This window comes from Mobula hypostoma, chromosome 5, assembly GCF_963921235.1.
Source record: "Mobula hypostoma chromosome 5, sMobHyp1.1, whole genome shotgun sequence".
Lineage (NCBI taxonomy): Eukaryota > Metazoa > Chordata > Chondrichthyes > Myliobatiformes > Myliobatidae > Mobula > Mobula hypostoma.
Window position 1 is genome coordinate 34,873,202 of NC_086101.1, and position 25,491 is coordinate 34,898,692.

The 25,491-nt window shown below is 49.0% G+C and overlaps 1 long non-coding RNA gene across 1 annotated transcript; it reads left to right on the forward strand.

Annotated features, from left to right (window-relative positions):
- The first annotated feature begins 1,530 nt into the window (after nucleotides 1-1,530).
- Nucleotides 1,531-24,772, forward strand: LOC134346761 (uncharacterized). Its single transcript, XR_010018014.1, has 3 exons — nucleotides 1,531-1,662; nucleotides 18,717-18,826; nucleotides 24,668-24,772. It is a non-coding gene; the product is annotated as an uncharacterized LOC134346761 (long non-coding RNA).
- Nucleotides 24,773-25,491: the final 719 nt, after the last annotated feature.

A 25,491-nucleotide genomic window follows, 5' to 3' on the forward strand; every position in this document is an offset into this window, starting at 1 on the left:
TGGATATCTCAGAAACTGCTGATAACCTGGGATTTTCATGCATAGCAACCTCCAGAGTTTACAGAAAATGGTGTGTGAGAAACAAAAAGACACAATCCAGGGCAACATCACAGAATGTCGGGGGGAACAGCAGGCCACACAGCTTCTGTGGAAAGGTGACAGTAACCCAAATAACTGCGCGTTACAACAGTAACAACAGCAGAAGAGCCTCTCTGAGTGCACGACGTGTCAAACCTTGAAGTGGATGGGCTACAGCAACAGAAGCCAACACGGGGTTGCTCTCCTGTACCCAGTAGAGTGGCCGCCGATGGTGTTAGTGAGGAGAGGGCCTGTCCAGGGTGGTGAGGGGCCTACATGATGGGTGCCACCATCTTGAGACATTGCTTTTTGAAGCTGTTCTCGATGGTGGGAAGGCGAGTGCCCGTGATGCAGCACTGCCCACCGCAGGAACCGGTCACTCGAAGCTCGAGCTCTCCCTAGGGTCAGGGTAATTGTGTCTCGGCCATTACCATCCTGGGTCCTCAGGCTTCCATTCCACATCTCACCCCAGGAACCACGGTCCAGTGTGATACCATTTTGGCTGAAGTTCCAGCGTGCAGCCCGAAGACAGACCCGCCAGTCACGAGGGTAATTAGATTTTGGTATGATGGGGTTTTAGTTGGGAGGAGGGGCTAGAACTGTGCGGAGACCTCCAGGGGTTGTCGCTGCTGGCTGCGGCGGCAGGGAGATGGAGCGAGGGGTCAAGGATGGATTTCAAATAAAGGAGGCTGCTTTTAAAATCAGGGTGACCAGAAACCAGCGTGTGGTTTAGCGGGGAGAGTGTGATAAGGGGAGGTTAGGGCAGGATAGCAGATGATTAGATAGCAAAAGCAAAGCTGCTGGAGGCAGCTGAAGTGCGTGATACTTTTTTTAAATTAATTTTTTTAATGCGTTTCTACAATGCAACAACAAAAAAAAACAGTAAAAAAGGGGGCTTATATAGTGCAAAACAGACATATTAAATGTACAGTTCATAACAGAAGGAAAATCACCCATAGCAGAATCGTATAAAGTTAGTTACCACCCCTCCCTCCCACTACCCAACTCCAAGCCAACCTTACGATATATAGAAAAGTTGATCAGAACCTTTATCACCACAGAGCTGTATTTATAAAAAGAAGGTATATTGCCTACTACCTGAGTAACATTTACACACAAAAAAAAACTGTAAGTCTTAACCAAAAGAAGCTGGAAGTAAGGGATTTAAATGCAAAAGGAAAAAAAGGAGGGATAAACCCTTGATCTAATACTGGTACTGGTTTTAGAGGATAGCAATAAAAGCCTTGAATTTTGAGCGTTGAAGTTACAAGCGATAAGAACATTACCTGATAAGACTATTCTGCTGGGTAGCTGACACCCACCCAGGGAGTGAAGTCTGTAAGAGACTCGATGATTCCGATGTAAACAGTTCAGGTCAACAGTACGCCAGCCAGCAAATCACAACTCACCGACGGAAACTTCCCAAATCATTAACCAAGAAAAATCGGTAATTATCAGTCAGGGAGTGAGGAGAACAATCCCATTCCCCAGAAGAGCAGGGGAAATGTCAGACGTATTCCCAAAGGAAGGGAGTGAAGAGAAGAGCAGAGATGATGGAGGGAGCACCCCACTGTACATCCTGAGGTACTGCAGTACTGAGGGAGCACCCCACTGCGGGACGGGCTGTACTGAGGGAGAACCCCACTGTGGGACGGGCTGTACTGAGGGAGAACCCCACTGTGGGATGGACTGTACTGAGGGAGCACCCCACTGTGGGATGGCAACTCTACTGTGGGACGGGCTGTACTGAGGGAGCATCCCACTGTGGGACGGGCTGTACTGAGGGAGAACCCCACTGTGGGATGGACTGTACTGAGGGAGCACCCCACTGTGGGATGGCAACTCTACTGTGGGACGGGCTGTAATGAGGGAGCACCCCACTGTGGGACGGGCTGTACTGAGGGAGAACCCCACTGTGGGATGGACTGTACTGAGGGAGCACCCCACTGTGGGATGGCAACTCTACTGTGGGACGGGCTGTACTGAGGGAGCACCCCACTGTGGGACGGGCTGTACTGAGGGAGAACCCCACTGTGGGATGGACTGTACTGAGGGAGCACCCCACTGTGGGATGGCAACTCTACTGTGGGACGGACTGTACTGAGGGAGCACCCCACTGTGGGACGGGCTGTACTGAGGGAGCACCCCACTGTGGGACGGGCTGTACTGAGGGAGAACCCCACTGTGGGATGGACTGTACTGAGGGAGCACCCCACTGTGGGATGGCAACTCTACTGTGGGACGGACTGTACTGAGGGAGCACCCCACTGTGGGACGGGCTGTACTGAGAGAGAACCCCACTGTGGGATGGACTGTACTGAGGGAGCACCCCACTGTGGGATGGCAACTCTACTGTGGGATGGGCTGTACTGAGGGAGCACCCCACTGTGGGACGGGCTGTACTGAGGGAGAACCCCACTGTGGGATGGACTGTACTGAGGGAGCACCCCACTGTGGGATGGCAACTCTACTGTGGGACGGACTGTACTGAGGGAGCACCCCACCGTGGGACGGGCTGTACTGAGGGAGAACCCCACTGTGGGATGGACTGTACTGAGGGAGCACCCCACTGTGGGATGGCAACTCTACTGTGGGACGGGCTGTACTGAGGGAGCACCCCACTGTGGGACGGGCTGTACTGAGGGAGCACCCCACTGTGGGATGGGCTGTACTGAGGGAGCACCCCACTGTGGGATGGCAACTCTACTGTGGGACGGGCTGTACTGAGGGAGCACCCCACTGTGGGACGGGCTGTACTGAGGGAGCACCCCACTGTGGGATGGGCTGTACTGAGGGAGCACCCCACTGTGGGATGGCAACTCTACTGTGGGACGGGCTGTACTGAGGGAGCACCCCACTGTGGGACGGGCTGTACTGAGGGAGCACCCCACTAAGGGATGGGCGGAACTGAAGGAGCACCCCACTGTGGGATGGGCTGTACTGAGGGAGCATCCCACTGTGGGACGGGCGGAACTGAGGGAGCACCCCACTGTGGGATGGGCTGTACTGAGGGAGCACCCCACTGTGGGACGGGCTGTACTGAGGGAGCACCTCACTGTGGGACGGGCGGAACTGAGGGAGCACCCCACTGTGGGACGGGCTGTACTGAGGGAGCACCCCACTGTGGGACGGGCTGTACTGAGGGAGCACCCCACTGTGGGATGGCAACTCTACTGTGGGACGGACTGTACTGAGGGAGCACCCCACTGTGGGACGGGCTGTACTGAGGGAGAACCCCACTGTGGGATGGACTGTACTGAGGGAGCACCCCACTGTGGGATGGCAACTCTACTGTGGGACGGGCTGTACTGAGGGAGCACCCCACTGTGGGATGGGCTGTACTGAGGGAGCACCCCACTGTGGGACGGGGGGAACTGAGGGAGCACCCCACTGTGGGATGGGCTGTACTGAGGGAGCACCCCACTGTGGGACGGGCTGTACTGAGGGAGCACCTCACTGTGGGACGGGCGGAACTGAGGGAGCACCCCACTGTGGGACGGGCTGTACTGAGGGAGCACCCCACTGTGGGACGGGCTGTACTGAGGGAGAACCCCACTGTGGGATGGACTGTACTGAGGGAGCACCCCACTGTGGGATGGCAATTCTACTGTGGGACGGGCTGTACTGAGGGAGCACCCCACTGTGGGACGGGCTGTACTGAGGGAGAACCCCACTGTGGGATGGACTGTACTGAGGGAGCACCCCACTGTGGGATGGCAACTCTACTGTGGGACGGGCTGTACTGAGGGAGCACCCCACTGTGGGATGGGCTGTACTGAGGGAGCACCCCACTGTGGGATGGCAACTCTACTGTGGGACGGGCTGTACTGAGGGAGCACCCCACTGTGGGACGGGCTGTACTGAGGGAGCACCCCACTAAGGGATGGGCGGAACTGAAGGAGCACCCCACTGTGGGATGGGCTGTACTGAGGGAGCACCCCACTGTGGGACGGGCGGAACTGAGGGAGCACCCCACTGTGGGATGGGCTGTACTGAGGGAGCACCCCACTGTGGGACGGGCTGTACTGAGGGAGCACCTCACTGTGGGATGGGCGGAACTGAGGGAGCACCCCACTGTGGGACGGGCTGTACTGAGGGAGCACCCCACTGTGGGATGGGCTGTACTGAGGGAGCACCCTACTGTGGAGTGATCTGTACTGAGAGAGCATCCCTCTGAGTGACCAACTATACTGAGGGAGGGTTACATTGTGGGAGAGGTGTCCTTCAGATGATACCTTAGACCTGACCAGGCGACCTGTGGAGCCCTCTCTGGGGGTGGTTGGGTATGTTCTTGGTGAGGGCCAGCTGACTGGTTCTTGTTACAGTACATGCTGGGGTGTTTTACATTTGGGGTATGGGGGTATGAGAACCTTCACTGATGGCAGAGACTGAAAGCCTTGCGGACGGCAGGTGGAAGCAGGTGTTAAAGTGCTGACGGGAGCAGAGCCTGTCTGATTCCAACTGTGTGCACCGGTCAACACGATCTCAAGTTCCAGAGAGAGCGGGCTGACATCCAGTGTGAAAGAACTTGCTGCCCTCTGATTTGGGCGACTCTCTCTGAACATTGTGCCTCTGGAGCAAAGCCAGTCTGTTGGGACATGGCTCTGACCCACAGACAATCAGAGATGAGTTGGAGCAAGGAAAAGAGTGTGGGGAGAACACATCTTCATCCTGATATAATCTCCGCAGGCCTCACACCCTCCCCTCCTCCATCTCTGCGTCCTCCTTCAACCCCACCCCCCTCTCTCACCCCCTCCAACCCCACTGACCCCCTCCACTCCACATCCACTCTCTGTCCCCTCCACTCCACATCCACTCTCTGTCCTCCTCCACTCCACTTCCACTCTGTCCTCTCCACTCCACATCCACTCTCTGTCCCCTCCACTCCACATCCACTCTCTGTCCCCCTCCACTCCACATCCACTCTCTGTCCCCTCCACTCCACACCCTCTCTGTCCCCTCCACTCCACATCCTCTCTGTCCCCCTCCATTCCACATCCACTCTCTGTCCCCTCCACTCCATACCCTCCCTGACCCCTCCACTCCACATCTACTCTCTGTCCCCCTCCACTCCACATCCACTCTCTGTCCCCTCCACTCCACATCCACTCTCTGTCCCCTCCACTCCACACCCTCTCTGTCCCCTCCACTCCACATCCTCTGCCCCCTCCACTCCACATCCACTCTCTGTCCCCTCCACTCCACATCCACTCTCTGTTCCCTCCACTCCACATCCACTCTCCGTCCCCCTCCACTCCACATCCACTCTCTGTCCCCCTCCACTCCACATCCACTCTCTGTCCCCTCCACTCCACACCCTCTCTGTCCCCTCCACTCCACATCCACTCTCTGTCCCCCTCCACTCCACATCCACTCTCTGTTCCCTCCACTCCACATCCACTCTCCGTCCCCCTCCACTCCACACCCACTCTCTGTCCCCTCCACTCCACATCCACTCTCTGTCCCCTCCACTCCACACCCTCTCTGTCCCCTCCACTCCACATCCACTCTCTGTCCCCTCCACTCCACATCCACTCTCTGTTCCCTCCACTCCACATCCACTCTCTGTCCCCCTCCACTCCACATCCACTCTCTGTCCCCTCCACTCCACATCCACTCTCTGTCCCCTCCACTCCACACCCTCTCTGTCCCCTCCACTCCACATCCTCTGTCCCCTCCACTCCACACCCTCTCTGCCCCCTCCAGTCCACATCCACTCTCTGTCCCCTCCACTCCACATCCACTCTCTGTCCCCTCCACTCCACATCCACTCTGTCCCCTCCACTCCACATCCACTCTCTGTTCCCTCCACTCCACATCCACTCTCCGTCTCCCTCCACTCCACATCCACTCTCTGTCCCCTCCACTCCACATCCACTCTCTGTCCCCTCCACTCCACACCCTCTCTGTCCCCTCCACTCCACATCCACTCTCTGTCCCCTCCACTCCACACCCTCTCTGTCCCCTCCACTCCACATCCTCTGTCCCCTCCACTCCACACCCTCTCTGTCCCCCTCCACTCCACATCCACTCTCTGTCCCCTCCACTCCGCATACACTCTCTGTCCCCTCCACTCCACATTTTCTCTCTGACCTCTCGACCCCACTCCATCTCTGCTCCCCTCCCGCTCCACCCAACACCCCCCTCTCTCTCTCTCTCTCTCTCTCTGGGTTGTGCAAGGTATTATTGGATCCTGGGCAGCAGCCAGGAGCCTGGCGTTCCGGCAGTGCATCGAGGGGTTTGATCTGCATAGACGGGTAGAGGGATCTTTCATCTGAGCCGGAGAAAGAGAAGTGCTTGCCGTGGCTCACGGGAACCTGGAAATCTCAAAACCAACGTGATACGGAAGATCTGTTTGTGATTAATGGACTTGTCTAGGAACATCAATCCTGAGGTACGGGGTGATCATTGGATAGCTTGAACATTTGCTACTGAATGTCCTTCTGTACCTGTCCATCCCACCATCTGACAGTTGTGCCTCTTCCTCCCTCTGCATCTTTGCCCTGCCTCCGTATTTGAGCACAGACAATGAAAGTGGACTCACACCACCAGGTTCAGGAACAGTGACTCCTCCTCAATCATCAGGCTCTTGAGCCAAAGGGGAGAGGAGAAGATGGCGACACGACACAGCTTGCAGTGGCCACTCCGGTGGTGATGTCTGTTATCTGTCAAGTTGGGTGCCGTGCAGAATCCTGATTTGATGGAGACGGACGTGAGAGCACGGAGGAACATCTGGAGAAACTTCTGAAATGCCTGCTTCGCTGCTGCTGTTACTGTGTGATCCAGAATCTCCGGAGGGGAAGGCCCCGAGTCCTCGGCTTTGCTTGTTGCTCGGTGGCCGGGGAGGGGTCGAAGCGCTCGGCAGAGGATGGTGCTTCGAGAGGCTATGTCGGAGGTGCTGGTTGGAAGCTTGAAGTTTTCAGACGAACTCAGAGTCCGCTGCGGTCGGATGCTTCCAATGGTGCTGCATCAGCAAGTTGGCGGCGCTTGGAGGTTCAGCGGGGAGAGTTTCTCCCTTCTACCGTCTGCGTGAGATGATGAGGCTATCGGGACTTTGAGACTTTTTTTTTACCGTGCCCATGGTCCGCTCTTTATCAAATTACGGTATTGCTTTGCACTGTTGTAACTATATGTTATAATTATGTGGTTTTGTCAGTTTTAGTCTTGGTTTGTCCTGTGTTTTCTTGTGATATCATTCTGGAGGAACATTGTATCATTTTTTAATGCATGCATTTCTAAATGACAATAAACGAGGACTGAGTGTCCTCATAATCTAATCTAACTTCATTCAACTTCGCTTGCCCCATCATTGAAATGTTCCCATAACCAATAAACTCACTTTCAAGGAGTCTTTATCTCGTGTTCTCAATATTTATTTATTATCATTATTTGCTCAGTTTGTTGTACACTGGTTGAATGCCCAAGTTGGTGAGGTCTTTCATTGATTTTGTTATGGTTATTATTCTATGGATTTATTGAGTATGCCTGCAAGAAGATGAACCTCAGGGCTGTATATGTACTTTGATAACACATTTACTGTGATCTTTGAACTTTAAATCTTGAATATCTTCCCAGCTCTAATGAAAGTTCTCTCTGTTCCTCTCCCCAGAGATGCATTTCTATCAATAGCCTTGATTTCCAACACCCACAGTGTTTTGCTCTGTAAATATCAGACCTTGGAATCGTTCACTAGAATTAGTGCATCTCCAGGACAATTCATCACACACACCTTCCCCACAACCCCACAAATGAGGCACATGCAATATATTTATCCATTCCCATTCCCGTTTGAAGTCACTGATTGACTCAGTCTGTTAGTTCCCAGGCAGGGAACTCAGGATCATGGTGAAAGGTTTCCTCGCAGCCTCTTGTGAATCTTCCTTGAACCGTCTGTGACAGCTTCTCTCCACTGACTCTCTCTAAACTTTACCTCAACTTGTCCATCAAACATCTCCCTATTTTCCACCTCCCCAAAATAAACGGCCCCATCTTCTCCCATGCAGCCAAGAAGTCTCTCCCAAGAAGTCCTTCAGCTGTGAAATCATTCTAGTATTGAATTGAATTGACTTTATTTACACTTTATACTTTATTGTCGCCAAACAATTGATACTAGAACGTACAATCATCACAGCGATATTTGATTCTGCGCTTCCCACTCCCTGGATTACAAATCGATAGTAAATATTAAAAATTTAAATTATAAACCATAAATAGAAAATAGAAAAATGGAAAGTAAGGTAGTGCAAAAAAACCAAGAGAATTTCTTACATTCTTCACATATATGAGGAGGAAAAATCTTTACATTGCACCTCCATCTAAATGTGCAATGTGCAATCATAGTAATTTATAATAAATAGAACAGTCAAAGTAACATAGAATACATTCAAATCATTGTGAGCTAATCAGTCTGATGGGCTGGTGGAAGAAGCTGTCCTGGAGCCTGTTGGTCCTGGCTTATATATTGTGGTACCGTTTCCCGGATGGTAGCAGCTGGAACAGTTTGTGGTTGGGGTGACTCGGGTCCCCAATGATCCTTTGGGCCCTTTTTACACACCTGTCTTTGTAAATGTTCTGAATCATGGGAAGTTCACAACTACAGATGCGCTGGGCTGTCCGCACCACTCTCTGCAGAATCCTGCGGTTAAAGCAGGTACAGTTCCCATACCAGGCAGTGATGCAGCCAGTCAGGATGCTCTCAATTGTGCCCCTGTAGAAAGTTCTTAGGATCTCGGGGCCCAAACCAAACTTCTCAACTGTCTGAGGTGAAAGAGGCACTGTTGTGCCTTTTCACCATGCAGCTGGCATGTGCAGACCATGTGAGATTCTTGGTGATGTGGATGCCGAGGAACTTAAATCTGTTTACCCCTTCAACCCCAGATCCATTGATGTCAATGTTTTCACCCTGTCAGATATGTCCACATCCTTCCTGTGGTGGGCAGTCAGATACTGTCACCTTGCAACAGGGCTTGGTGTTCTAAGCAGGTCAGCACAACCTCTTGTACAGTGACATAATTAATTGTATTTGTGTGATTGGTGTTAATTAGCTACGAGGATTAGGCTTTCAAGATTCAAGATTCAAATGTATCTATTACGTGTACATGAAAACACACAGTGAAATGCTTCATTTGGGTTAACAACCAACACAACCGAGGGTGTGCAGGCGACAGCCCACAAGTGCGGGCACATATTCTGGCACCAACATAACAAACGCACAAAGGTCAATGCAGAACCCAACAAGCAAGAAGACAACAGAAGCAAAACAAGCCCCGTTCCTTGTTCCCATCCGCCCACACACACATGTACATAGTCCTTCAACCCCAGGACAAGCTGCCTTCAGCCTCCAGTCCAGCAGACTCTGACTCGGATTCACAGGCATTTCCCTAAGGCTGGTTAACTTGATAACCACTGATAACCACCAGTAATGACCGATCTCGTGTCAGCTGGGCTATGTGAAGCAGCTAGGAATAGTAAAATAGTAAATCTATTACTATTACTGTCTTGTTTTTATCTACCGCTTTATTTAATTGCCTGAGAGGAAGCCAAACAGAGTTTCATTGTACCTATGTATAATGACAATAAAGATCATTCAATTCAATAAAGCTCGCAGCCCCAGAAGACCCGGAAATGACCTCCCCAACAGAGCGTGCACCCGTCAGTTGCTTCAGAGATCTCCCCTCGGTGGGGGTCTGCGTAGGAACAATCTCCATGACATTTTCACAGGTAAATCCCATAGAAGAGATTTACAGAGATGCTGCCTGCGTTAGAGGGTCTGAGTTATATGGAGAGGTTACACGCTGGACCTTTATTCCGTGGAGTGCACAGAATGGGCGGTGACCTCATAGAATTTTATAAAATCATGAGGGGCACAGATTAGGTGGATGGTCATAGTCTTTTCCCCAGGGTTGGGGAGTTGAAAGCTAGAGGGCAGAGATACAAGGTCAGAAGGGGGACAGATGTACAAGAGACCCGAAAGGTAACTGTTTTACACGCAGGATACTGAGTACCCAGAATGAGCTGCCAGAAGTGTTTGAGGTGGGTACAATTGTAACACAGTGGATTCAGGTTAATTGGGACATAACGGGACCAGTACATTTTGGCCCAATTAAACGGCTGCCCCAATTAGCCGAAGTTTCATGGAAATAGCGTAAAAGATGTAAAAAAAAACCAAACTATGCTTAACTGAGTAACAAATTATGTATTTAAGTAAAACAGAGAAGAAATTAGAATGGTACCAATACTACTACAATATTATAAAACTGAGTATTAGTTCCTAACAGTTATCAATGGAGGAATTCATCCACTGTATGATGCTGTGTTCTTTTGATTAACTGTAAATGAAGAAAATCAGCGCTGGCACCTAGTGCAGATAATGGACTGCCTTCATACCATGCTTTTCATGATTGCATCCTCCAAATCTTCATTTTCATTGTAATATTCAAGATAGTTGTTGATACTTTCAAATTCTTTGTAGTTCCTAGCTTGCTGAAGCAGTGATAACATTTCATTTTCACTCCTGACTGTTTCTGGGATCTCCGAGCATGAATGCTTGAAACTGCAGTGAGCAAAGCAGTTCTAACGTCGACTGTACCTCTTCCTAGAGACGCTGCCTGGCCTGCTGCGTTCACCAGCAACTTTTATGTGTGTCGTCTGAATTGCCCTACTGCTTGCTTCTCACCAACTACCAGCGACAAACATCACTGCTGCCTGAACACGGACACCTGTAACTGACTCTATTTATGTTTGCCCTAAGCACAGAATAGTGTTTACCGCCACAGGAATGCACTTGACTGATACTAGTGAGAAACTGTTTAGCAACAGTCTCCTCTTCCAATTAAGTGGCATAGTGTCCCAAAAAAAGAGAAGAGAATCCCGGCTATTTTTCCACGATTAGTTTTGTCCTTTAAGGGTTGTCCCAGATAAACAGCTGCCCCACTAAGCCGATGGCCCAGTTAACTAGAATCCAGTGTATTTAAAAGGTATTTGGAGGGAAGAGGCTTGGAGGGTTATGAGCCGAACGTGGACAACTGGGACGCTTTGATAAGTATTGACCAGAAGGACCGAATGGCCTGTTAGGATGTTGCATTGCCTGTAACTCTATGACTCTATGGTGAAGGATCTCTCTCTAGCAATCTCTCCCACCTCTGCCTCTGCCTCACTAACTTCCCTGCCCCATTAACTCACCCCACCCTCAAAATCTTTTCTTTAGCCAGGCCTTTGGTCACTTACAGTCCCAGGATAAAAAAGATGATGACAAAATTCCAGTTTGTCTTCTCTCAGTATCAGCTCTACAATTTGTGCACTACTTGTCCCCTCCCTTTTTCTTTTACAAAACTATAGAAGTTTATTTACCACACCTGTACACAAGGTACAGGCATTTAATATATACAAGACAATATGTATAGTCAAAATAAAATATGGTTACTACTGTCTATAAATGTATGGTAATTTCAAAACAGCAAGAACTGCCAATTGTACATCGGTAACCAAGAGACAGAAGAAAAGACCAGCTTTAATTACCTTGGTAGCTTTATATCACAAGATGCTAGAAGTAAAGTAGAAATAAAAAGAAGAATTGACATTGCCAAAACTAACTTCCAAAAACTGAATCCCATTTTTACCAACAGACTCATTTCTATGACAACAAGGCTTAGGCTACTAAAATGTTACATCTGGACAATCTTGCTGTATGCTTCCGAATCATGGACTATAACACCAGAACTCCAGAGAAACTTAGAAGTGACAGAAATGTGGTTTCTTGGAAGAACGCTGAAAATATCATATAGAGATAGGGTAACTAATGAGCCAGCATGCCCATACAAAAAGATCTTTAATGAGAACATTAAATGAGAGGAAACTTGAATCCCTGGGCCATGTCATCAGAAAGGGAGAAATAGAATGCCTCACATTACAAGGCCGTATGCCTGGAAGAGGAAGGCAAAGGAGAAAATATGTGGACACTGTGAAAGAACATGTGCGAGATATAAGTGTGCGAGATATCATTCACGCTGCGAGGGATCGTTTGATGTGGAGAGCCATGATCGCCCGAGCGTGTAACGTGCGAGGCACATGAAGAAGAAGACTGTCTATAAAACAGTCAATACCCAGGGGGCCCACTGCTCTTGGAAATCCCCCAATGTGCCCATGATGACCGCGTGCTCCCTCTCCAAGGACAGCCGGTATGAACGTATCTTTGGAAAAGGGGCAGGCAGTGCCCTCCACCTTCCGCCACCTAGACCCGTGAACAGCCATCTTGGCCAAATCCAGGACCAGGCCCACCAGGAGATCCTCCTCATGCCTCACCCCCTTCTGTACTGGGTGTCCCACAATGTGACCCTCCCTCAGTACTGCCCTACCCACAGTGTGACCCTCCCACAGTGTGAAACTCCCTCAGTGCTACCATCCCTCAATGCGACCCTCCCTCAACGCGACCCTCCCACAGTATGACCCTCCCTCAGTGCCACCCTGCCACAGTGCCACCCTCCCACAGTGCCACCCTCCCTCAGTACCACCCTCCCACAGTGTGACCCTCCCACAGTGCCATCCTCCCACAGTGCCACCCTTCCTCAGTACTGCCCCTCCCACAGCGCGACCCTCCCTCTGCGACTGTGAGGATGGATTCGGTCTGCCCGGAGCTCAGTGGGTTTAGCAGTGATGTCTCTGCACTGCCTTCTAACACAGTGTTTCCAGTGTGGACCCACCCACCATCACATGAATAGCCACAGACCTATAATTAGTCAGCTCTGCGTCGTAACCCGCAACCTACACAGCAAGGTGTGATGCACCAGGGTTACTGCAGATGACTCCTCAGTTCCAGCCTATAAGTCATTGTATTTTCCAGGGCAGGACTCTCCCCATCTTTGGGGCTTTATCAGTTACAATAACGTCCGATGCTTCATAACCATTGCTTCTTAAAGATACAACCGCTCAGTTCCATGACTTGAACTTCAGTTCTCCTCATAAACTGAGAACGACAGCAGAAGGTCAGGCTCTGCCCTGCTTCAGTCTCTTCCAAGCCTTCTCCATCTCCTTCCATTGCTCTTTCTACCCTTCCAATGGCTCTCCAGCTTCCACTGAACACTGAACCTGCTGCCTGCCCTCCCAGTGGAAGCCGGTGTCCTATTCTCCCTGCTTCCTGCGTCCCTGCTGGACTCGCCGTTATGTTTAGGTCCTTGGGCCTGGGCTTGACATCGACCTGAAATGTTGAACTCCTTTAGTGTTTTCAGGGTATCCATCAACCCCCCCCCCCCAGATGTTTCCCTTTACCCCACCCCTCCAGTTTCTGCCGCCTGGTTGAAGGTATGAGAGTCAAGTTTAATTTATCATGCGTACTTTGTAACATACAGTGAAACGCGTCTTTGCGCTAACAACCAACACACCCAAGGGTGTTCTGTGCACAGCCTGAAAGTGTCACTGTACATTCCAGCGCCAATGGACTTTGTGGAACAACGCAAAGCACAGCAAACCGAACCCAACAAGCAACAAAATAACCACAGAGAAACCAGCCCCATTCCCCCCCACACACACATAGCCCTCTAATCCCAAGACTGCCTGTATTTTCCGGAGGGGTCGCAGCTCAGCACCATCTTGGGCATATATACCCTCCTAAACTGGTGTAAGGTGCTGCAGCCCGACCCTCGCGCATTGGGAGGCCCGACGGGGCTTGTGGGAGGGACAGTTCTCCTGTTTTAGGTGAAGGTCGAATGCAATGGAAAGGAAGAACCCACACCAGCAAGGATCAGGCCTCTGATATTCCCTGCAACGCACAAAAGTGGAGGGGCTCAATGGGCCACACTACTTGGCAGAACAGCACAAAACACAGCAAAACAGAACCCAGCAGGCAACAAAATAACCGCAGCAAACCAGTTCCTCCCTCTCACACAGCCTCTGGTGGGAAATGTACCGTTGACGTTTTGGGGCTGAGATCCTTCACCCTGCGTCTCCCTGACATCTTTGGGCTTAGGCAGCAGCTTGGAGATATGGTTCCACACAGCTTCTGAGGGTTGCCGTTGGCAATTAGTTTATTTTTGTCACACGTACCAGGATACAGCGAGCAGCTTTTGTTTGCATTCTATTTAGACAGATCATTCTGTCCACAAGTGCATCGAGACAGCACGGAAACAGAACGCAGAATAACGTGTTACAGGGAAAGTGTGTTGAGCAGGCAGAGAATAAGGTGGAAGGACCATGAGGTGTATCGGTAACGAGGAAGGAGGGATAGGCAGCTCTGACACACCCCTCCTCCGGATAAGCCACATGATCCTACTCTGTCGGAAACTCTCCACGAGGGCATCACCATCGATTGAGCCAAGAGTGGTGACTAGCAATTTCAGAGAACACTGCCACTGGCCTGACCTCCTCTGCTATCTCCATTAACCTTTTTTGGAGGTCTAAAGGACGCCCAAAGGAAGCTGTTATCAGCCAACATCTCATAGACAAGCTGACCCTGGCCAACGGAAACGGCAGAGAGTCCACCAAGTCTGGATTGTCCTGAAGTCTGTCTGCGAAAATGCTTTTGACTTCTACAACCAGTTTGATGATAATGAGTAAATTAACCACAAACGCATGGTGTTCTTGGACTGGAAACTTCTCACCTCACGGATAAAGAAATACCTCTACAGGCACTTGAAGAGCCAAAGTGCAATAGGAAACCTATGACCTAAAACGGCCTGGGTGCCAGAGGTGCAGCGACTTGCTGATATCCACGACCTTCATTGGGGCCAGCTATGGCCAAAACACCCAAGGAATCACCTCACTGAGAGGAATGGTGGTGAAGAAGATGGTGGTCTCAGAGGGGCACTGAGATAGGAGCTGGGAAGTTATGTTGTGGTTATTTATGTAAGGCACTGGTGAAGCTGCACTTGGAGTATTGCGTACAGTTTTGGCCATCCTGTTATAGGAAAAATTTTATCAAACTGAAAGAGTTGAGAAACAAGGTGTTGGCTGGAATTGGGGGGGGGGGTGGTGTGGTGTGGTCGTAGACTAGGACTTTGTAGAGACTGACAGATGACCTGATAGGAGGTTACCAGATCATGAAGGGCACAGACAGGGTGGAAATACCGAGAATTTTTTCCCAGAGGAGGTGTAAAAATGCAAGAGGGTCAAAGGTGAGAGGTTTAAAAGGGACTAGAGCAGCTTCTTCATGCAGAGGAAGGTGTGTATTTGGAATGAGCTGCCAGAAGTAGTGGTTGAGGTGGGCATCATAGCAACATTTAAAAATCTCTTAGATTAGTACATGGACAGGAGAAGGTTAGGGGCAATGGGCAGGCAGAGCTCTCTGCAAGGAACTCTTTGAGCACCTCTGTCCTTGACGTGAGCAGCCTGGACTCTGTCCCACAGCAGGCTGGCCAGTCCAGTCTTGCCTACACTCTTGGCTGATGAGTCAAAGGCCGCACACCACCTGAGCCAGTGGACTCTCACTGAGGTTCTGAAAGTCAATGGAGAGGAACTTCAGAGAGCTCACAGCCTCATTATCCGAGGCTGGAAGGAGGAGGATATTCCCAGGACTTCAGAGGTGCTATCATCGCAGTCTTCCTCAGCGGGAAACAAATCTGTCTGTGGTAAATACAGAGGGATCTCCTCTGTTAGCTGGAGGGAAATTGATGAAAGGTGCCTTTGTCCACCTCCTTCCAGCTGTCCCTGAACCATGGGAAACCTTACAGAGATTTATAAAATCATGAGTGGTATGAATAAGTGCACCTGGCAATTCCGTCTGAGGTCTCCCCTCAGTGGGGATGTGTGTGGGAGCAACCTCCGTGGCATTCTCATTATTCACACCCAAACCTCATGGAAGAGGCTTACAAGGATGTTACCTGGGTTAGAGGGTCTGAGTTATATGGAGTGGATCTTTATTCCCTGGGGCGCAGGGCGGTCATAGACCTTTCCCCAGGGTTGGGAGTCCAAGTCTAGACGGCACAGATACAAGATAAGTTGGGGAGAGATTTACAAGATATCTGAGAGGTAACTTCTTTACCTCGAGGGTAGTGAGTGCCCAGAATGAGCTCCCAGAGGAAGTGGTGGAGGAGGGTACAGTTGCAGGATTTAAGCAGTGATTGGATATGTACACAGAGGGGAGGGCTTTGAAGGGTTATGAGCCAATCATGGACAAATGGGACTAGTAGGGAAGATAAACCAGTGGATCGAAGGACCTATTTGTATGATGTATGACTCTGACATGGGGTCTCTGTCCACCCAGAGAACATGTCCAGGAGAGATGCAGGGAGCAGTACAAGGACCTGCTTTCACCTCACTGAAACCTTAGGTTCACAATCAAGAGAGACAGTAGTGTTCTTCTGAAACTTACAACAGCCAACTTTTGCTTCCTGTTTATATCTGTCTCAAGAGGCTTGCCAGGTGGTGATCTCCGTGGGTCTAGTCGGTGCAGACAGGAGTCAGATGCACCGTGCCATTGTCCCAACTCTCTTCTCAGTCTTCCTCAGTAGAATGCTGCCCCTCACGCCAACAGGGCTCCAGCTGAAATTGGGACACGTGAGACTGTGGATACTGGAAGCTGGAGCAAAAGAAACTGACGGGACAACTTAGTGGGCAGAGCAGCACCTGTGGGAGGGAAAAGGACGATAGCCGTTTCGGGGCCTGAAATGTCGACAGGTTCTTCACCACCTCCCATCACAGAGGAGTTGAGTTCCTCCCGCAGATTGTCTGTTTGCGCCAGATCCCAGTACTTGCAGTTCCTTGTGTCTCCGTCTTTGGTTTAAACTGACTCATGCTGGTGAATCCTCTGCATACTCGATGACCCTCCCGTCCTGGCCTCTTGCTCATCTCCAATCCTGGTTGCTCCTTCAGCTTCCTGAGCTCTGAGCTCTGGAATCACCCCCCCCACCTGAAATTTTCACCTCCCCCCCCACCCCCCCCCGCCATCTCTCTGCTGTTTAGACACTACAGGAAGCTAAAGCTGTGACTAGGCTGGTCACTGCCAAACATCTGTTTACCTGGTTCAGCATCAGATTTTCTTTCATAATTCTCCTGTAAAGCTACTTAACTATTTTCCCACATGAAAGGCGCTATATAAATGTGGGTTGCCATAAGTGATGGGACAAAAATACGACAGCTTTTCCTCCTCAGAAACCAAGCACCTGGCTTATCTTACTTTTAGCAATAATTAAATCCCTCAGTTGTTCATGTGAAAAGCAAACATGTCTCAGTGTGTGACTGAAAGGTACTCGTTACCACATGAGACAGAGATTCGATGCTCGGGGCTGCGTTGTACACAGGAAACTGTTGGAACAAAGGCGTGAAAGGTACTTTATTAAAGACTGAAACAGCCACTGTCTCCACTCTTCCTGTTTGCAAAGCCATGGAGAGATGGGGCTGTGGTTTAATCATACAAGTGCCACCTGATTTCTTGCTTAAGATCTCGAGCAGAAAGCAGCCTCTTAGCAAGTGTTAGGAAAGAAATTCATGTCACACCATTTGCAACACAAACTGAAGTACTTTTTGAGTTATGGTAAACTTGTTCCCAGTAGCCTGCCACAAGCAGAAATGCGATAATGGCCAGGTAATTCACAGGGCAATTGTTGCAGACGCTGGAATTATGAAGTGAAGACTGGAAGCACTTTACAATTAGGTGGTACCCTTGTCTGAGAAACAGGGCATCTGATCTGTTATAGATCTCGTTGTCTACCCCAGCCACCTGTGGCCCCTGCTCTCCTGCATCAGGCATCAAAGGGCCTGGAGAAGGACCATCCACACTCTCTCCACAAAGTTCTGCAAACACACAGAAGGACGAGGAAAGGCAGGAAGAGGTGCTGGCAGAACAGCTCTCTCGCAGCTCCTATGGGTCCTGCTGGAACCTAAACTAAGTCCCTTGGTTTTCAGTGAAGGGTCTTCACACTGAAACATGACCTCTGTCTTGCTCTTTTCTCCACGGACGCCGCCTGACTCTCTGAGTGTTTCCCACATGCCCAGTTTTGAATTAGAATCTGAGCTCATTTCTGCCAGTCCTTAGTGCTGGCCGTTGGATGTTAGACCAGTTAACTTTTTTAGCCATTCAGTTTTTTTCTAGCCATTGATGCTAGAAACCACACAATTGGATACTTTTTTGTAGCAGATCTCCCCTGGAGAAAAGAAAAACAGGTCTCTGCCCATTGTGTTCTTTAAAGAGGGTGCAAAGGAGATTTACCAGGATGCTGCCTGGATTAGAGAACATACCTTATGAGCAAGCTAGGGTTTTTCTGTATGGCGCAAAGGAGGATGAGAGGTGACTTGATTGGTGTGTGTGACAAGAGGCATAGATAGAGTGGGCAGCTGGAGACTTTTTCCTCAGCGTGGTGATGACTAATACCTCATAGTTTTAAGAAGATTGGAGGAAAGTATAGGGGGAATGCCTGAAGTTGTTTTTTTTTACGTAGTGGTGGTGAGTGGAATGCGTGGCCAGGGTGGTGGTGGAGGCAAAAACCGTAGGGACAAATTTCTGCCTCTTATATTGGCACATGTATGAAAGAAAAGTTGGAGGGTTATGGGGTGGGAAGGGTTAGAGTAGGTTAAAAGTTGTCACAACATCACAGCTGAAGGGCCTGTACTGTGTTGTACTGTTCTATGTCGTAACTTCTTTTTACTGGTCTCATCACTGCGAGAGTCCCTCTTCCAGTGCCTCTATATCTTATGTGAGCCCTTTGTTGCAGGTCTCCAGAAGCAGAGAAAATTTGACGCACATCAATCAAGACTTTCCACTTGCACTTGGTCTTAGAATTTCAGCCGCGCAGCCGTTTAATAAGTTCGTACACAGAGAACGGTATTAACTGTGACTGTCACTACACACAATTTCTCGCACACACCACCGGCCACAAGCCTATTATCCACTGGCTAGAGGCTCTGGTCTCCGCTTTTAACTGCGAACATGCTGCATTTTCTCTTACCTTGAACTTGGGTCATCCACAACATTAGGTAGACAATGTAAATCTCCCTGAACTTTCCTCTCATGAACATGGCCCAGCACGACGATTAACCTAGAGCAGTAAGCAGATTTCAGCCAATGTTCTGCCTAAACAAGAAATGACACTTTACTCAAAGAAATGTCACTTTAACCCTGCTCTGTAACCACTGCAGATGTAAAATAGTGCCCCAGATCAACATTAATAGCACAGTGTCTGGGTTTAGTGCAGGTCTGATTTATCTGAAGCCTGCAAGCAGCCCCACACATTTCACGACACTGAGCTGAATACTTTCCGCTGGTCACAAGGCTGAGGCTGTGGAGACAAAAAAGGAAACCCAGCACATCTGAGGCACAAACTCCTCAGTCTGTGGACTGAGCTGGGGAGGAAAAAACCCTTGACAGTTTTCAAAATTCAAAAACTTTGAAGTAAGCTTATTACCAAAGTACATACAGTATGTGTCACCAGATGCAACCCAGAGATTCATTTTAGAAACCATAGAAAAACTACAGCACAGAAACAGGCCTTTTGGCCCTTCTTGGCTGTGCCGAACCATTTTCTGCCTAGTCCCGCTGACCTGCACACGGACCATATCCCTCCATACACCTCCCATCCATGTATCTATCCAATTTATTCTTAAATGTTAAAAAAGAACCTGCATTTACCACCTCGTCTGGCAGCTCATTCCACACTCCTACCACTCTCTGTGTGAAGAAGCCCCCCCTAATGTTCCCTTTAAACTACCCCCCCCCACCCCCTTAACCCATGTCCTCTGGTTTTTTTCTCCCCTTGCCTCAGTGGAAAAAGCCTGCTTGCATTCACTCTATCTATACCCATCATAATTTTATATACCTCTATCAAATCTCCCCTCATTTTTCTACGCTCCAGGGAATAAAGTCCTAACCTATTCAACCTTTCTCTGTAACTGAGTTTCTCAAGACCTGGCAACATCCTTGTAAACCTTCTCTGCACTCTTTCAACCTTATTTATATCCTTCCTGCAATTTGGTGACCAAAACTGAACACAATACTCCAGATTCGGCCTCACCAATGCCTTATACAACCTCATCATAACATTCCAGCTCTTATACTCAATACTTCGATTAATAAAGGCCAATGTACCAAAAGCTCTCTTTACGACCCTATCTACCTGTGACACCGCTTTTAGGGAATTTTGTATCTGTATTCCCAGATCCCTCTGTTCTACTGCACTCCTCAGTGCCTTACCATTTACCCTGTATGTTCTACCTTGGTTTGTCCTTCCAACGTGCAATACCTCACACTTGTCTGTATTAAACTCCATCTGCCATTTTTCAGCCCATTTTTCCAGCTGGTCCAAATCCCTCTGCAAGCTTTGAAAACCTTCCTCACTGTCGACCACACCTCCAATCTTTGTATCATCAGCAAATTTGCTGATCCAATTTACCACATTATCATCCAGATCATTGCTATAGATGACAAATAACAATGGACCCAGCACTGATCCCTGTGGCACACGACTAGTCACAGGCCTCCACTCTGAGAAGCAATCCTCTACTACCACTCTTTGGCTTCTTCCATTGAGCCAATGTCTAATCCAGTTTACTGCCTCTCCATGTATACCAAGTGACTGAATTTTCCTAACTAACCTCCCATGCGGGACCTTGTCAAAGGCCTTACTGAAGTCCACGTAGACAACATCCACTGCCTTCCCTACATCCACTTTCCTGGTAACCTCCTCAAAAAACTCCAGTAGATTGGTCAAACATGACCTACCATGCACAAAGCCATGTTGACTCTCCCTAATAAGTCCCTGTCTATCCAAATGTTTGTAGATTCTGTCTCTTAGTACTCCCTCCAATAACTTACCCACTAATGGTGTCAAATTTACCGGCCTATAATTTTGATCCTTTTTTAAACAACGGAACAACATGAGCCACTCTCCAATCCTCCGGCACCTCACCTGTAGACACCGACATTTTAAATACATCTGCCAGGGCCCCTGCAATTTCAACACTAGTCTCCTTCAAGGTCCGAGGGAATACCCTGTCAGGTCCTGCGGATTTATCCACTTTAATTTGCCTCAAGATAGCAAGCACCTCCTCCTTTTCAATCTGTACAGTTTCCATGATCTCACTACTTGTTTCCCTTAATTCCATAGACTTCATGCCAGTTTCCTTAGTAAATACAGATGCAAAAAACCCATTTAAGATCTCCCCCATTTCTTTTAGTTCCGCACATAGCCGACCACCCTGATCTTCAAGAGGACCAATTTTATCCCTTACAATCCTTTTACTCTTAATGTACCTGTAAAAGCTCTTTGGATTATCCTTCACTTTGACTGCCAAGGCAACCTCATGTCTTCTTTTAGCCCTCCTGATTTCCTTCTTAAGTATTTCCTTGCACTTTTTATACTCCTCAAGCACCTTATTTACTCCCTGTTTCCTATACATGTCATACAACTCTCTCTTCTTCTTTATCAGGGTTGCAATATCCCTTGAGAACCAAGGTTCCTTATTCCTATTCACTTTGCCTTTAATCCTGACAGGAACATACAAGCTCTGCACTCTCAAAATTTCTCCTTTGAAGGCTTCCCACTTACCAATCACATCCTTGCCAGAATCCACGCTTTTTAGATCCTTTCTCATTTCTTCAAATTTGGCCTCCTTCCAGTTTAGACCCTCAACCCTAGGACCAAATCTATCTTTATCCATGATCAAGTTGAAACTAATGGTGTTATGATCACTGGAACCAAAGTGCTCCCCTACACATACTTCCGTCACTTGTCCTAACTCATTTCCTAATAGGAGATCTAATATTGCATCCCCTCTAGTTGGTACCTCTATATATTGATTTAGAAAACTTTCCTGAACACATTTTACAAACTCTAACCTATCTAGACCCCTAACAGTATGGGAGTCCCAATCAATATGTGGAAAATTAAAATACCCTACCACAACTTTATGTTTCCTGCAGTTGCCTGCTATCTCTCTGCAGATTTGCTCCTCCAATTCTCACTGACTATTGGGTGGTCTATAATACAACCCCACTAATGTGGCCATACCTTTCCTGTTTCTCAGCTCCACCCATAAGGACTCAGTAGACAAGCCCTCTAATCTGTCCTGCCTGAGCACTGCTGTAGCATTTTCCCTGACAAACAATGCCACTCCCCCACCTTTCATTCCTCTGCCTCTATCACATCTGAAACATTGGAACCCTGGAATATTAAGCTCCAGTCCTGCCCCTCCTGTAGCCAAGTTTCACTAATTGCTATAATGTCATAATTCCACTTGTCAATCCACGCCCTCAACTCGTCCGCCTTCCCCGCAATACTCCTAGCATTGAAATATATACACCTCAGAAGATTTTTACCACCACTCACAACCTTTCTATTAGCGGATTTGCTTGAACTTTCAATATTTATTTTCACCCCAGCCTCACTGTCAGCTCTGGCACTCTGGTTCCCATCCCCCTGCAAATCTAGTTTAAAGCCTCCCCAACAGCACTAACAAACCTCCCTGAAAAGATATTGGTCCCCTTGTAGTTCAAGTGTAACCTGTCTCTCTTGTACAGGTCCTACCTGCCCCAGAAGAGGTCCCAATGATCCTGAAATCTGAAACCCTGCCCCCTACACCAGTTCCTCAGCCACTTGTTCATCCTCCAGAGCATCCTATTCCTACCCTCACTGGCACGTAGCACAGGTAGCAATCCTGAGATTACCACCCTCGAGGTCCTGCTTTTCAACTTCCTACCAAGCTCTCTATACTCACTCTCCAGGACCTCCTCACTCTTCTTTGCTATGTCATTGGTACCGATGTGCACCACGAAATCTGGCTGATCACCTTCCCACTTCAGAATGTCATGCAAGTGATCAGAGACATCCTTGACCCTGGCACCTGGGAGGCAACAAACCATCCTGGATTCTCTGTCACGACCACAGAACCTCCTATCTGCACCTCTAACTATCGAGTCCCCTATCACTACCGCTCTCCTCTTTTTCCACCCTCCTGTCTGCACTGCAGAGCCAGACTCAGTGCCAGAGATCTGGCTACTGCAGCTTGTCCCAGGTAAGTCATCCCCCCCAACAGTATCCAATGTGGTATACTTGTTGTTGAGGGAATGGCCACAGGGGAACCCTGCTCTGCCTGCCCTTTCCTCTTCCCTCGCCTGACAGTGACTCAATTTCCTGTCCTCTGCTCCTTTGGCGTAATTACCTTCCTGTAGCTACTATCTATAATCTCCTCATTCTCCCGAATGATCCACAGGTCATCCAGCTCCTGCTCCAGTTCCCTAACGCGGTTTGTTAGGAGCTGCAGCTGGATGCACTTCTTGCAGGTGTCGTTGTCAGGGACATCGGAGGGCTCCCTGACTTCCCACATCCTGCAAGAGGAGCATTCCAACATCCTGCCTGGCATTCTCTCTACTCTAAACAAACTGGACAAAAAACTTACTGGAACCTACCCTGGCCTCTGCCTGTTCTTGCCGAAGCCTGTTGAGCCAAAGCCGTCCCACTCTGCTCCCTCTCACTCCGCTGCCCGCTCACAACGCTGTCTGCTGTATATGGTGGTCTTTTTTTAAACCTTGGCGCACTACATCACGCGCCTGTGCAATGCAGACCTGATTTCTTCACTCCCTTCTTCTCAGCTGCTTGCTTCAACTGAAACCGATTTTCTTGTGCTCAAACTCAGTAAATCTATAGAATAATAACTGGAACAGAATCAATGAACGACAGCCCAAGTGAGGTGCAGAACAACAAACTGTGCAATTTCAAAAAGAAAGAAATAGTAATAATAATAAATAAATAAGCAATAAATACTGAGAACACGAGATGAAGAGTCCTTGAAAGTGAGTCTGTTGGTTGTGGGAACATTTCAATGATGGGGCAAGTGAAGATGAGTGAAGTTATCCCCTTTGGTTCAGAGCCTGATGATTGAGGAGTAACAACTGTTCCTGAACCTGAAGGTGTGGGTCCTGAGGCTTCTATACCTATTACCTGATGGCAGCAGTGAGAGGAGAACATGTCCTGGGTGGTGGGGGTTGCTTCTGGTGACAGCGTTTTCATGCAGATGTGCTCGCTGGTGGGGAGGGCTTTACCCATGATGGACTGGGCCGTATCCACTACTTGTTGTAGGATTTTCCCGGTCAAGGACATTAGTGTTTCTGTACCAGGTTGTGATGAAGCCAGTCAATGCACTCTCCACTCCGCATCTATATAAGTTTGTCAGAGTTTTCAATGTCATGCCGAATTTCCACAAGCTTCTATGAAAGCAGAGGCGGTGCTGTGCTTCCTTCGTAATTGCAGTCCATGCAGTGGGCTGTCCTACTGATTTAACACACCAGCCAGCTGTTGGGAGTTATATTCACCCCAGAATCATCACAGTTCAAACCTTCCACCAGGAGAGCCACACTGCCCAGGGGTAAAGAATCTTTCAGGTGAGAATGAGCACCATTCAGCCCACTGTGACAGTGTTTAATACAACTGATAAACATCTGCCCCCTTTTTTGCCACAGTCCTGTACACTTCTTTTTCCCAGTGTTTCTCCAGTTCCCCTTTGAAAGTCACATTGAATTTGCCTCCAGCAGCTTTTCCCAGATCACAGCAACTGTCTCCACTCCCCCCCGCCACCACCAGTTCTTCCCCTGACACCCTTCTTTCCTTGTCCTATGGTCACCCATTCTCCTGCCCCTGGAGAGGCTTCCATCAAACTTTCTGTTCGTTTGCAGGACTTTGTAGAACATCTCAATGAAGTTCTTCCCGGAACCCCTTTCTGCTCTGGAGGAACAGCCCAACCTTCTCCAGGCATTTTGCACAACAGATACTTAGTAGGTAAGTGTCCTCTGTAGTCAGCACCAAAGCCTTAACCTCCATCTGAACACAACCCCTCAGCTGTTATGTAAACAGTGCCTTGGGAAAGTTCAGCGCTACTTTCTTAGTTTATACATTATGTCACAGTTAGAGGAAATACTTCCCTAGCGGACCTTGGTAAAAATGGTTTTGTTCAATTTTGTAAGTCACTCCAAACCTGAGTTACAGGGCTAGGTTGAAGAGGCTAGGACTTTATTCCGTGGAGCTCAGGGGAATGAGGGGAGATCTTGTTGAGGTATACAATGTTAACAGGAGTATAGATAGCATGACTGTTTGTAGGCTTTCCCCCTCACTTTGGGTGAGACTAGAATAAGAGGTAATTGGTTAAGATGAACATGGAACTTAGAACAAACAACACTAGAGCATGTCAAGGTTGTGCTAACCTTTTAACCTACGCCAACCAATCTGACCTCTACCTTACTGAGGCCAGGTGACAGCTCTCAGACATCTCCTCTCAGCCCTCCAACAGGCCCCCACTAAGGAGCACCAGGCCATTGTCACCACACCATCACTGACCTTATTAACTCTAGGAATCTCCCATCCGCTGCCACCAACTTCATAGATCCCACACCTCGCACCTCCCATTTCTACCTCCTGCCCAAGATTCATAAACCAGCCTGTCCAGGTAGACCCATTGTTTCTGCTTGTTCCTGCCCCACTGAATATATCTGTATACCTTGAC